We start from the raw sequence: 12,443 nt of genomic DNA, 5'->3' as shown, positions 1-12,443 counted from the left end.
TCTAAATATTCTTTATCTCTTTAGCCATCTCCTTGAATTAATTTAGATTTGTTTGATTAGTTGATTATATATCTTTGATTAGTTGTTCCAAATTCTGTATGCGCTCCAACTTTTTTATTTGTTCATTTAGCTGGGCCATATTTTCTTGTTTCTTAGTATGGCTTGTGATTTTTTGCTACTATCTGGCTATCTTATTATCCTGATGAGATTATTCTGAAGGTCAATTTCCCTCTCTTGTGTAAGATTTTCTTGTTGATTGAGTTCATGCTAAAGCTCTTCACTGCACTTGGTTCATCATAATTCCCAGCCAAAACAGAGCCAGGTTCCTAAGCAGGGAGATAAATACCAGTTCCAAGAGGTCCTGGAGACAGGATCAGGAAAGCAGCTTCCCAAAACTGCACTTGCAGAGCAGATGGCACCCTTCAGCAACCTATTCCCCATGGCCTTACAAAGTTCAGTTATTTTTTTTCTTTAGCCCTCTGTCCTCTCTGCTTTTGAGGCAAGTAGAAACAATGGCACCTTGAGAACTATAAGAGCCTGTCCAGAAAGGGACAAGACTAAGGAACCCAGAAACCAATTTCACCTGCCAATAGTTGGATCAAAACTGTGGGGCAGGAGTTCCAGGAAGATGGCGTAATAGGACAGGTCGAGTTCACCCCTGCTCCAAAGAATAGCTAGGGAAGGGACAAAAAATAGACAGAAGAGCAATTCCAGGGTGTAAGTGAACTTGGAGAGTCTTCAACACCACATAGGGAGGCCCTGGTTGAAAAAGCAGAACTGAGATGCAGAGAACCAGAGACTGGCCAGCTAGTGCAAACAGCTTAGCATGTCCGTTTACAGACAGAGGCCCAGAGCCATCAAGTGTGCACGGACAGGGAGTTAGGGACAAGGAACTTTAGACTACTGGAGGAAATCAACTTCCAAACTCTATCTAGATATTTACATGCTACAATGATAAGAGAAGATCACCAACCACATGAAGATGCAGGCACATACATCCCAGTCTAAAGGCCAAATTAAAACCAAGAGAGACATAGACTTTGGAACAATTAATCAAAGATGCTCATATAACTATACTAAATAAAATCAGTGGGAGGGCTAGACATAAATGAGATCAGGAAGACACTAGAAGAGGATAAAGAGGAATTTGAAAGAATAAATAGAAAAATAACAGATATCACAGAGATTAAAGGTGCTGAAGACCAAATATAAAATATACTAGAGATACACAACAGCAAATTTGAAGAAGCAGAAGAAAGAACAAAAGAACTAGAAGATAGGACAACTGATTTTGAACACTCAAAACAGCAATTGGCAAAAAAGATGGAACAATTTGAATCAGATCTCAGGGAAATCGTGGACAAAACAAACTGTACAAATGTAAGAATCATTGGTGTCCCCAGAAGGAAAAGGGAAGAGCAAAGGGCTAGGAAGATAATGGGAAAAATGGGAAAACTTCCCAATTTTTATAAAAGACATAAATATGCAAATCAAAGAACCCCAATGAACTCCAAATAGAATAAATCCAAATAGGCCTACCCCAAGACACGTACTAATTAGTCTGTCAAATGTTGAAAAGAAGCAGAAAATCCTGAAAGTGACAAGAGAAAAACAATCTATTATATACAAGGGTAACATAAGACTGAATTTGGACTAATAAACTGACACTATGGAGGCAAAAAGGCAGTGATATGATACATTTAAGATTCCAAAAGAGAAAGATTTCTAGCCAAGAATTCTGTATCCAGTCAAATTGTCCTTCAAAACTAAGGGAGATGAGGAATTATAACCCATACCAAACTGAAATCTGTTCTACAACTAGTTGTTGCAGTATACTTTGACATTTATTGCTTTTTAATATATATGTTATTTTTCACAAAAAAGAAAAAAGAGAGAAGGAAGAATAGAGAAGATAGGATTTAAGAAATGAATATGACTGCTGAATCAATATACTCATATTTCTTCTGGTCTCCAGTGTCTAGGAGTAGCTAGAAGAAAAATATGAAAAATCGTGGAATTATAACCCATACCAAACTTTAAAATATGTTGTATAATGACTTTGAAATTTATTACTTTTTTCACAATAAAAATATGTTAAAAAAAAAAAAAAACCTCAGGGAGAGAGGAAAATTTTCACAGACAAAGGCTGAGAGAATATATCAACAAGAGACAAGCTCTACAAGAAATACTAAAGGGAGTTCTGCCAGTTGAAAAAAAAAGACAGGAGAGGGAGGTCTGGAGGAGGGCACAGAATTGAAGAGTACCAGTAAGGGTAACCTAAAGGATCAAAAGAGAAAGAAGGAAAAGAACATATAAATCTGAAAAATAAAATCCAAAGGATAAGATGGTGGAGTCAAGAAATGCCTTTAAAATAATAATTTTGAATGTTAATGGACTAAACTTACTAATTAAAAGATGCAGATTGGCAGAATGGATTAAAAAATACAATCCCCATATGCTGCTTACAAGAGATTCATCTTATATCAAGGGTACAAATAGATTGAAAGTAAAAGGATGGAAAAAGATGTTCCATGCAAGCTGTAATCAAAGAAAGCAGGAGTAGCTATACTAATATCAGACAAAACAGACTTTACATCTTATGATGTCTTTACACATCATAAGAGACAAAGAAGGACACTATATATTAGTAAAAGCAACACTTAACCAGGAAGAAATAACAATCACAAATGTCTATGTTTCCAATCAAGGAGCTCTAAAGCATATGAGACAGACACTGGCAAAATTGAAAGAAGCAATAAAAGTTTCATCAATTAATAGTAGGAGACTTCAATACACCAATCTCCTCTATAGACAGAACAACCAGACAGAGGATCAATAAGGAAATAGAGAACTTAAACAATTTGATAAATGAATTAGACCTAACAGACATGCACAGGTCATTATACCCCCAAACACCAGGATATACATTATTCTCTGGTGCTCACGGAACATACTCCAGGATAGATCATATGCTGGAACACAAAACAATTCTTAATAAATTTAAAAACATTGAAATTATTCAAACCACTTTGTCTGATCACAATGGAGTGAAGCTGGAAATCAATAACCACCAAAGAACAAGAACTTTCACAAACATATGGAGAGTAAATAACACACTCTTAAACAATGAGTGGGTCAAAGAAGAAATTACTAGAGAAATCAGTAGCTATCTGGAAATGAGTGAAAATGAGAATACAACATATAAGAACTTATGGGATGTGGCAAAGGCTGTGCTGAGAGGGAAATTTATTGCCCTAAATGCCTATATTAAAAGAGAAGACAGAGCAAAAATTGAGGGCTTAATTGCTCACCTGGAGGAACTTGACAAAGAACAGCAAACTAATCCAAAAGCAAGTAGAAGAAGAGAAATCACAAAAATTGAAGCAGAGTTAAATCAATGGGAGAACAAAAGAACAACAGAAAGAATCAATAAAACCAAAAGCTGTTTCTCAAGAAAATCAATAAAACCAATGGGCCACTAGCAAGACTGACAAAGAGAAAAAGAGAGACGATGCAAATATACAAAATCAGAAATGAGAGGGGAGTTATTGCCACAGACCCTGAAGAAATTTTTTTAAAAAGCATAGGATACTATAAACAACTATATGCCAACAAACTATGCAACTTAGATGAAATGGACAAATTCCTGGAAACACACAAACAAGCTACACTGACTCAAGAAGAAATAGAAAATCCCAATGGATCCATCAAAAGTAGAGAGATTCAAATAGAAAACAAAAATCTTCCTACAAGAAAGGCCCAGGGCCAGATGGTTTCACAGGGGAATTTTATCAAACATTCCAAAAGGAATTAACACCAATTTCTGCTCAGCTTTTCCAAAAAAAACTGATGAAGAAGGAATACTACCTAACTCATTTTATGAAGCTAATATCACTTTAATACTAAAACTGGGTAAAGATGCTACAAGAAAAGAAAACTACAGACCAATCTCCCTAATGAAAATAGATTTCAAAATTCTCAGCTAAAAATTAGCAAATCAAATCCAACAGCACATTAAAAGAATTATAAACTACGACCAAGTGGGGTTTATACCAGGAGTGCAAAGATGGTTCAGCACAAGGAACTCAGTTAATGTAATACAGCCCTTTAACAAATCAAAAGGAAAAAATCACATGATCACCTCGACTGATGCTGAAAAAGCATTCAAAAAATTCAACATCCTTTTCTGATAAAACAATTCAAAACGTAGGAATCAAAGGTAACTTCCTCAACGTGATAAAATGCATATATGAAAAATACATAGCCAGCATCGTACTTAATGGTAAGAGGTTGAAAGCTTTCCCCCTAAGATCGGGAATAAGACAAGGATGCCCTCTACCACCACTATTATTCAACATTGAACCAGAAATTCTAAAAAGCATAATCAGGCAGAAAAAAGAAATAAAAAGCATCCCAATTGGAAAGGAAGAAGTAAAACTTTCCTTATGCAGATGACATGATACTGTACTTGGAAAATCCTAAGAGGTCTAGAACAAAGTTACTTAAGCTAATAAACAAATTCAGCAAGATGGCATGTTGAAAAATTAATGTGCAAAATTAAATAATGTTTCTATACACAGGCGGTGGCCTAACCAAGGATTCAGTTAAGGAAAAAAATCCATTCAAAATAGCAACTAAAAGAATCAAATGTCTAGGAATGAACTTAACTAGGGATGTAAAGGACTTGTACACTGAAAACTACATAGCGTTTTTCAAAGAACATCTAAGTAGGTGAAAAGACATTCCGTTCTCATGGATAGGAAATTTAAATGTAGTTAAGATGTCAATTCTACCCAAACTGATAAACAAATTCAATGGAGTACAATCAAAATGCCAACAATCTACTCTGAAGACTTGGAAAAGCTAGTAAACAAATTCATCTGGAAGAGAAAGAGACCAAATACTGAAAAGCATCCTAAACAAAGAAGAGTGAAGTGGGAGTATTAATACTCCCTGATTTTACAACTTATTATAAAGCTACAATCGTCAAAACGGCATGGTACTGGCACACAGAAGATTCACCAATGGAATCAAATCAAGAGCACAGAAATAGACCACCAAATCAATGGTCAACTGATCTTCAACAAAGCCCCTAAAAACACTGAACTGGGACAAAATAGGCTTTTCAATAAATGGGCATGGGAGAATTGGATATCAATAGTCAGAAGAAGGAAAGAGGACCCTTACCTTACACCCTATACAAAAACCAACTCAAAGTGGATCAAACACCTAAATATAAGAAGCAGTACCGTAAAGCTCCTAGAAGAAAATGTAAGGAAATATCTTCAAGACCTAGTAATAGGAGGTAGCTTCCTAAGCACAAGCAACAAAAGAAAAAATAAATGGGAACTCCTCAAAATCAAATGCTTTTGTGCCTCAACACTTAGTTAAAAAGGTGAAGTGGTAGCCAACTCAATGGGAGAAAATATTTGGAAATAACACATTGGATAAAGATTTGACATAAAGAAATCATACAACTCAACAACAAAAGAACAAGCAACCCAATTACAAGTAGGCTAAAAATACAAATAGACATTTTTCTGAAGAGCAAATACAGACGGCTAAACAGCACAAGAAGAGTTGCTCATTCTCATTAGCTATAAAGGAAATGCAGATCAAGACTATAATGAGATACCACCTCACACCTATAAGAATGGCTGCTATTAAACAAACAGGAACGTACAAATGTTGGAGAGGATGTGGAGAAATTGGGACACTTATGCACTGCTGGTGGGAATGTATAATGGTACAACAGTTATGGAAGACAGTCTGGGGGTTCCTCAGAGAGCTAAATATTATGTTGCCCTATGACCTGGCAATACCACTACTTGGTATGTACCCAGAACAGCTGAAAGTAGTGACACAAACAGATTTACACACCGATGTTCATAGCAGCACTATTCACAATCACCAAAAGATGGAAGAAAACCAAGTGTCCATCAATAGATGTGTGGGTCAACAAAATGTGGAATATACATACGATGGAATGTTATGCAGCAATAAGATGAAATGACATTCTGAACCACATGACAAGATGGATGAACCTTGAGGACATAATGCTGAGTGAAATAAGGCAGACACAAAAGAACAGATATTCTGATTCCACTTTATGACCATGGTAAAGGTAAAATCAGAGGTTTATAATACAGAATATATGGGGACCTAGAAACACACCGAAGCTTGAGATTGGTGAACAGTTAGCTAGTGAGGCTGAACTTAATTGTAAGTTAATAGATAGAAGTAAAAGCGGTTCACTAGTGGGCCTATAAGTAATGTTACCATATTGAAGATGAACACGATTGAAAGAGGTTGTATAAAATCATGTGTCCCATCCATTAACATTACAAATATAAATAAGTTCTTGCATGAGCTACTGCAAAGGTATGAATCTTATACAAAGAGTATAGAATTCCTGGGTATAGGGGGGAAATGCTATTGCATGCTATGGGCTATGTTTAACAGGAAAACATCAATAGTACTGCAGCAATACCAGGGGTACACGATGGGTGGAAGGACAAAAGTTAGGGGGAGGTTTGGATTTTCTATTTGGTGAGGGTGTGTTTACTGGCTATCTTTCTCTTGGGAACAATGAAATTATCTAAAATTGAGAGTGTTGGTGGACTGTTGACTTTGGACATTTTACATGAGGCTCAGTGGATGGAGGTGGCTGAAATATGCACTGACTGAGAGTAGACTGGCAAACAATGGCGTAAACATAAGATCGAAAATTGTGCTGCTACAAAAAGGAAAGAAGTGATGCATGCAATGATGTGAATGAACCTGTGGGATATTTGGTGAGGCAAAATAAGCCAGAAGCAAAACAGGAAATATTTTTATGATCCCACTTAGAAAATACTTATAAGAAAACTGGGGCCTAGATTACAAGCACTCATAGCAGTCACATTTAGTCCAGAGTTATAATTGTTATTTCTGGATTTTACTGGGCTGTTTTATATGTAAATAACCTGGTATTTAGAGACAGAATAAAGCCAATCGGGTCGGGATTAAGGTAATCCAGAATACAGGGGTAAGGAAGACATTGCTTGTATTTTAGAACTTCAGCTACTCTTTGAGTCCAAAGGAAGTATTATTACATCCAGAATCTAAATTTTCTGTAGCACATAATCTAACTCAACCTGTCTGGATAGATCATTTAAACAATCCAAACACAGGGAGCCCATAAGAATGAGAACCTTTAATCCTGTATAGTTTAATGTAATGCCTGGAATATCCCAGAGTATATTAAGCAGATAGTCAGAAAGTACTGGCAAGATACTTTGAGGGACAGGAGAAAAATTATGGAACTATTGAACTTTACCATGAGGGAAACCTCAGACACTGTGCCAGACAATAGATCAGGCCCTTGACCTTGAGGCTTGCTCTGGTGAAACTTACATATGTAGCAGACCTTAGCCTAGCTATAGGTATGCCTAAGAGTCACCTGTGGAGGACCTCTTTTGTTGCTCAAATGTGGCCTCTCTCTCTCTCTAAACCCAACTCTGCAAGTAAAACCACTGCCTTCCCCACTAGTTCATCAGCTAGTTCCATCTCCCTACCCTATATTTTTGACAGCCCCTTCCAACATGAAAATGTTAGAATGGCCACAGCCCAAATACTCCTAAAGAGTTGGACAGAAAGATCAAAGGTGATGTTATATTATACATTTTAAAAAGTTAAAAAAATTATTGTGTAAACCAATAAAAATGAAACTGAATTCCAAGACTATTTTCTTCTAATAAAAAGAGGTGAGCTTTAAAAGAAAAGAGTGGGAGAAAGATCAAAAGTGATAGTGGAGTTATACAGAGATGATTAGGTTTAACAAATGAGTATGAGTGCCGAATCATTATACTGATATTTCTTTTAGCCTCTGTTCTAGTTTGCTAGCTGCTGGAATGCACCACACCAGAAACGGATTGGCTTTTAATAAAAGGGGATTATTTTGTTAATTCTTGAGAGGAAAGGCAGCTAACTTTCCACTGAGGTTCTTTCTTACGTGGAAGGCACATGATGGTCTCTGCTGGTCTTCTCTCCAGACCCCTGGGTTCCAACAACTTTCCCTGGGGTGACTTCTTTCTGCATCTCCAAAGGGCTGAGCTGCAAGTGCTGAGATGAGGAATGCCAAGCTGCTTAGGCTGTGCTACATTGCGTTCTCGCATTTAAGCACCAGCCAATCAAGTCAAACATCACTCACTGCAGCAGACACGCCTCCTAGCTGACTGCAGATGTAATTAGCAACAGATGAGGTTCACGTACCATTGGCTTATGTCTGCAGCAACAAAACTAGGTATGCTCACCTGGCCAAATTGACAACTGAATCTAACTAACACAGCCTCCAATACCTTAGAGCAGCTAGAAATAAAAACTTAAATTTGTGGAATTGCAACCCATACCAAACTCTGAAATCTGTTCTACAACTAATTGTTATGATGTACTTTGAAATTTATTGCTTATATATATATGTTATTTAAAGAGAAAGATGAGTATTACAGAGAAGATAGGATTTAACAAATGGGTATGCCTGATGAATCATTATATTGCTATTTCTGTTGGTCTCCAGTGTCTTGGAACAGATAGAAGAAAAAATAAAAAATCGTGGAACTGTAAACCATACCAAACTTTAAAATCTCTTCTATAACTACTTGTTAAAATGTACTTGGAAATTTATTGGTTTCTTGTATACATGTTATATTTCACAATAAAAAACATTAAAAACAAACAAAAAAAACTGGACCGCAACCCCTCTATTCCCAGAGGGTAAGGCTTCCCTGACTCTCCCGGTCTGCAACCACACACTAGGCAGAAACTGGGCTGACCAGACAACACTGAACTTGAGAGTGGGGGATGGGTACTAGGACCCATGGTCAAGCATGAAACTCACAGTAGTTTCTCAGTCTGTGGGAACAATGGCACTCTGCCTCTAGTGTGTTTTTAGTTTCATCTATTGTGTCTTTCATTCTCATGTTTATTTTTCCTGTACATTTTCAAATTCTTCTTTATGCTCATCCTGTCTCTTCTAAATATCCTTTATTTCTTCAGCCATCTCCTAGAATTGACTTAGGAGATTTGTTTGAACATCATTGATTAATTGTTCCAAATTCTGTATCTCCTCTGACTTTTTATTTTGTTCCTTTGACTGGGGCATATCACCCTGATTCTTAGTAGGCCTGGTGATTTTTTGCTCTTTCTGGGCATCTGGTTATCTTGATGAGTTTATTCTGTGGGGAGTGCGGTGGTTTAATCACCCTTGTTTAGGGTTTTGTTGTTGACCGGATTTGTGTTAAGGTTCTTCTCTGACAGTTGGTTTGTCAGTCAAACAGGGCCAGTCAAAACAGGGCCAATCCCAGTGCCTGCCCGTGCAAAAAAAAAAAAAAACAATAAAACAGGGCCAGATTCAAAGGGCTCTGGGAAGAGGATCAGGAAAGACTCCAACCCCCGCCTCCCCCTTTTAGTTTCCATTCGACTTCACAAGAGTGCACTTTCCTGGCCTGCCCAGTTGATGGTGCTTGTTCTAATTTGCTAGCTGCCGGAATGCAACACACCAGAGATGGATTGGCTTTTAATAAAAGGGGATTTATTTCATTAGTTCTTCAGAGGAAAGGCAGCTAACTTTCAACTGAGGTTCTTTCTTATGCGGGAAGGTACAGGGCTTTCTTATGCAGGAAGGCACAGGCTCTGCTGGCCTTCTCTCCAGGCCTCTGGGTCCCAACAACTTTCCCCCGGATGATTTCTTTCTGCATCTCCAAAGGCCTGGGCTGAGCTGTGAGTGCTGAGATGAGGTATGCTAAGCTGCTTGGGCTGTGCTACGTTGCGCTCTCTCATTTAAGCACCAGCCAATCAAGTCAAACGTCACTCATTGCAGCAGACACGCCTCCTAGCTGACTGCAGATGTAATTAGCAACAGATGAGGTTCACATACCATTAGCTTATGTCCGCAGCAACAAAACTAGGTATGCTCACCTGGCCAAGTTGACAACTGAATCTAACTACCACAGTGCTCTTTGCCAAATTTCGTTTTTGATATTTCACTGAAAGTACACTTCCCTGACCTCCCCAGAAGATAGTGCTCTTCAGCATCCTATTCTCCTCAGCCATACAAAGGCAGGCTGTTTTGGGGCCCTTGCCATTTCCACCTCTGACATCGTCAAAACAGTGGTGTGGTGACATCTGACCAGGACAGGCTAAAACAGCAGGATCCAGCAGTCTAAATTTTCTGGCCAATACCTGGATTAGTATTGGGCTGTCCCCCCTCTATATTTGGGGCAGAGGACTCCTCTGGCAAGGATCAGAACACTTCCGCTGCTTCATTCAAGGGTAGGGCATGGGTACCAGGAGCCATGGATGAATTACTCAGTCTCTGACTGTAGTTTCAGTCTCTTCATCCTACTATTCCCTGGATGCTGTACAGAACTCCCCTGGTCTGTGAAGCCCCAGAACAGTTGATTTGGACAGTTTCTGCCTGTTCACTTACTGCCTAGGGGAGAGGAATGAGTTCTGCAGTTTCCTCCCTATTCCTCCATTTTTCCAGAACCTCATCATAGTTTTGATTTGCATTTCACATGGCTAGTGATGTTCAGCATCTTTTCATGTGCTCTTTGGCCATTTGTACATTTTCTTTGGAAAGATGTCTATTCAAGTATCTTGCCCATTTTTTAGTTGTCTTTTTGTTCTTAAGTTTAAGAATTTCTTCATATATTCTGAATATTAAACCTTTATTCAATATGTTGTTTCCAAATATTTTCTCTCATTCTGTAGGTTGCAGGTTGTCATTTTACCCTTTTTTTTTTTTTTGCATGAGCAGGCACCAGGAAATGAACCCAGATCTCCAGAATGTGAACCCAGATCTCCAGAATGGTAGGTGAGAACTCTACCTGCTGAGCCACCGTAGCCCACATTTTACTTTTTAATGTAATTTTATTTCATCTGAAGAAATTTCTTTAGCCATTCAGTTAGTGTATGTCAAATATAGTTTCCCTTCATCTGAACATCTCTTGACTTCTTTTCATTATTGAACAATATTTTTGATGATATAGAATTCTGGATTGATAGTTATTTTCTTTCAGCATTTGAAAGATGTGTCATTTTCTTCTGGTCTCTTTAGTTTCTGATGAGAAATCAACTGTCAACTTGTTTGGGTTCACAACACATGTCCTGGACTACTTTTGTGGGCCGTGGTTCACATGCCAATTTAAGCTTTATAAAGTACTATTCATTTGTGTGCTACCCAGAGATCAATTTAAAATCTGAATTGTGTTCCAGACCTGTGTTTGGCTATCAAATATTTTTCCATGTTGTTTCTGGTTGGTTTTATGCATGGATCTTTCAAAGACTTCCCAGGATTTCATGAAAGGCTTAGAAAATCCCTTTTTCTGGCTCCTTCCTTTTCATAATCCTCCCTACATTCTATAATTTGGGGCAGGGAGAGAGGGGCAGTGCCTCCTATGAATGAAAGACAGACTCCTGTCCAGTCTCAGGCCACAGCACCAGATAAGGACAAGGAGGAGAGTAGTTCTTTTGTGATGTGTACCTGAGTAGGATTGGTATAGCCAAAATGTTTATACCCTGCTGGGCTACCCTTTTCCCAGTCCTTTGGCTTTTCTGGAGTATTTTGTTGTTGTCAGTGTAGTTGTCTGTACCTGTTGGTGTGTTAGGGTTGCAGATCTCTTTACAGTCCAGGTAGATAAACATGGGAGGCAGAAAGAAAAACGAAAAAAAAACAGGAAACTCCATAATGGCTTGTTCCTTGATTCTTTAGACCCTAGCCAGTCTACTTTCTTTTCTCTACCTTTTAGATTCTAATGTCATTTACTTTATGAATTTTGTCCAGGTTTTTCCTTGTAAAAAATCAGGATGGAATGTGCTTATTCCATCTCATCTGGAACAAGAAGTTCTATAGCTGCTTTTGTTGTACTTAATACTTCTATAATGCTTAGTGTCCTCTTTTGCCTCTTTTAGTAGTTAACCACATTCTACAACATTCTGGATTATTCTGGATATTACATTTCTCCTATTCAATTTACTGGTGTTGTATCTGTGTCCTGACTGGATCCTGATTAATATTCAGTGTTTGGTAATGACCTTGAAATGAATGTGGATGGTGGAGGTATATGGAGGGAATGTTCCCTAGACATGAATATGTCAACAAGCAGAGAAACAGAGGGAGTGGAAGGATCATCTTTGTCCAAGTTGAATTTACAAAGGTAAGATAGGAGAGAAAGATAATGTGCAAGATGCTTGAAGAACTACCAGGTAGTTCCACCAGTGTGTGCTATGCTGGAACACTCAGTTTCAATCCTGGATTCAAAATAGTCAGCATGGAATAGCCGTCACTGTCAGGTAATGTCAAGGACACTGGTTTGGGCTGGTTGGACGCAAGATGGTGGCTTAGCGAGGTGTGGGATTTAGTTTGTCCTCCAGAGCAGGTAGTAAATAGCCAGGAACAGTAC

At 38.1% G+C, this 12,443-nt stretch overlaps 1 protein-coding gene across 8 annotated transcripts in view; it reads right to left on the bottom strand.

Moving 5' to 3' along the window:
- The window catches only part of GDPD4 (glycerophosphodiester phosphodiesterase domain containing 4), a 220,157-nt gene that overhangs the window by 145,068 nt on the left and 62,646 nt on the right, over positions 1 to 12,443 (bottom strand). The gene's annotated exons all lie outside the window — the stretch shown is intronic.

Source organism: Tamandua tetradactyla, chromosome 8, assembly GCF_023851605.1.
Source record: "Tamandua tetradactyla isolate mTamTet1 chromosome 8, mTamTet1.pri, whole genome shotgun sequence".
NCBI lineage: Eukaryota > Metazoa > Chordata > Mammalia > Pilosa > Myrmecophagidae > Tamandua > Tamandua tetradactyla.
Note: the sequence above shows the minus strand (reverse complement) of the source record. Positions and strands in the feature narration are given on the sequence as shown.